This window comes from Camelina sativa, chromosome 16 (genome assembly GCF_000633955.1).
Source record: "Camelina sativa cultivar DH55 chromosome 16, Cs, whole genome shotgun sequence".
NCBI classification, from domain to species: Eukaryota; Viridiplantae; Streptophyta; class Magnoliopsida; order Brassicales; family Brassicaceae; genus Camelina; species Camelina sativa.
This window is the reverse complement of record NC_025700.1, coordinates 12,221,757-12,224,518: the sequence shown is the minus strand read 5'-3', so window position 1 is coordinate 12,224,518 and position 2,762 is coordinate 12,221,757. Positions and strand designations below refer to the sequence as shown.

The 2,762-nt window shown below is 45.7% G+C and overlaps 1 pseudogene; it reads left to right on the top strand.

The window, feature by feature from the left end:
* Nucleotides 726-2,762, top strand: part of LOC109129493 — a 10,679-nt pseudogene continuing 8,642 nt past the window's right edge.

Below are 2,762 nucleotides of genomic sequence, written 5' to 3'. Positions count from 1 at the left end.
AGAGAGCAGCGGAAAAAGAAGATCGAGATTCAGAGGAGGAGAACCATGAGCGAGAGGAGGAGAAGAGGGAGCGAACACGACAAGCCTCGTGCAGGCTAAAGCAGAAAGAGGTAGAGACTCCGGCAAAACTCTTCAAGGTTTTCCGTAAGATGAGTTTCGTTGGTACTCGCTACCCTCACCGAGAAACGATGAAGCAGTTGGGGATCGCAAGAGATGTCGAGTTCCTATTCGACATGTGCCACCTGGGCAAGATGATGCAAGCCAACCTCGAGGCTTATGAGGAGGAGACGGTCCACTTTTTCTCAACACTAAAATTGCACTACTTCGAGGACCACCCGACCCTACTACCGGATGGGGGGATTGGGTTCATCACCTTCTCCGTGCGCAACAAGGAATACCGACTCACCTACAAGGAGATGTAGAAGATATGCGGTTTCAAGGATGGGAGTGGAGAGAACATGGAGGTGAGAAAGGAAGAAATGAAGTCCCTATAGCTGACAATAGGCGACAAGCTCACTTACAAGTCCACAAGCTCCAAGTCTGCTCAAATAAGGAGCCCTCTTTTGAGGTATTTTCACAAGTCCCTCGCCTGCACTCTTTTTGCTAGAAAGGAGACTGGGAATGTGAATGATCACGAGCTCCAGCTGCTAGATATTGCCTTGTGTGGAGTTTTAGACAATGCTTGGGATGGTACACCACTAGTAGGGGATGTTGTGGATACTAGCATGGTCTTTGTGCTGCTCGATCAGTTCCTTTACCTGAAGTCTTGGGGCATGAAAACTGAGAGGAGAGATGGAGCTGGAGATATCTCCATTGGAGGATTGGTCACACCAATCTTGGTAGCTTGCGATGTGCCCCTAAAGGGAGTGGTTCATGAACCGAGATGGCTAGACGTCGACTACTTCACATTGGCGAGGTTCCTGGCTTATGAAAAGCCAAACGACATGCTGCTCTTCAAGTTTGTCCATCCCACCACCAGAGCCGCCCAAATGATTCTGCCCAATGTTGTGTGCACCAAGGTCCGGCTGGGGGATAACATCGACTTTGCACCACCTTTGGAGGAGCTGTACAATCCGGAGGAGGAATCGGCAGCTGAAAGGAGAGAGACAACCGGGCAAGGACATGGACATAGCTCAGAAGATTTTGATTTCGAGGAGTATGTTTGCTCTCAGAAGCAACCCGTTGGAGTGAGGGAAGCCCACAAGAGGATCAGATGGCTGAAGAGGATGAACAAGTTTTTGGTGAGAAAGGTGAAGGATCTTACCGGCTCGGTGAAGACGATGGGAGGTCAGATCAAGGAGCTGCAAGACAAGGCAAGTTGTGCCTCAGCTCCCACCTCGTCTTATGCACCAACATGGATGGGGAGAAGCGGACTGCTAGGAGGAATTCGAGGACTGACACCTCCAGAACCTCACAGAGCATCGTCCTACGAGCCCCAAGCAGAGGAGGATGTCACTAGACTAGATAGATCGCGGAGAAGCCACTCGGATACCTATCTGAAGCACAACCCGCTAGGGTACACGATGCCCTATCTGATGCCACCTCCGAGCACACATCCGAGTGACTACTCAGGGCCTTTTCCTCCGCCTTACCAAATGCCGATCAGATGCCCTACTCGATACACCCTGCAAGCGGCTACACAGGTGATCATTCCGGACCACTTCCACCATACCCGTCGTACTACCCGATGCCCTACCCGATGACCTACGCGGGCACCTACCCAATTGACCCCTCGGATGCTGGTCCGAGCAAGTCGTTCGTGCGCATAACCGAGCTCTCTGATGAGCGAATCCCAGCGCCTGCTGAAGCCGGTGACGACCCTGGCTACACGTTGGAGAGTATGGAAGCTGCTACAACCTCGTTCTTCAGCAACCAATGAGGTACGACAATTCATCCAACCTTTGTGAATAACATTGCATTTAGTTCATCTTGTGTGATTCTTGGACTCCTTTTCATACTTTTATTTACATAGGGACTGTGTAATTTAAGTTTGGGGGAGGGTCCTAGGATGTATATAACATTGTGTTTTATTTTCTTATTTCAAATTTTTGCATGCTTGATTAATTTATTTGAGTTTGCATCTATTTGCATAAAAAAACCCTAAAAATCTGAAAAAAATTTGAAAAAAAAAAAATTGTGTTCATGTAGTTGCATTTACATATTAGGATTGAGTCTAGTTTGCTTCATATAGGATTTTTGCATATGCATTTTAGGGGACAATGATTAACACCACCTTGTTTAAAATCAAACTTTAGGATTGAAGTTATAGCCCTTAGTCACAGTTCATTGTTGCTAGATCAATCTTTTGAAAAAAATGAAAAATCTTTGTTTAGAACCTTGCATCTTTTGAAAGCTTCCTCCACTTGTTTGAACATTGGAACATCTCTATATTATTGGACTTAATTTGAACTTAAATTGTCTTGCTTATGGAATTTGAATACCTGCTCATGGTAACTCTAAACTCGGGGTAGCACTCCATTTTTACCAATCTTTTCGTTTAAACTGATTTATTTTTCCCTACCCTTGAACCCAAACCTTTCTTTCAAACCTTGTTGTGAATTGTTGAGTGAGGCCTCTTTCATTGTGCTATAGGTTGTGAAACCTTGAGAGTATTGAGAACGACAAAGAACTGCCTCTTGATTTAGCTAGGTTAGAATTTGAACTAGCTAATAGAATCGGTTTTGAAAGATAGGTGGTTAGCATGTTTATTTGGGTTGGGTTAAGGAATAAAAGAAGAGAAGTCCCTAAGGTTAGAATCAAGT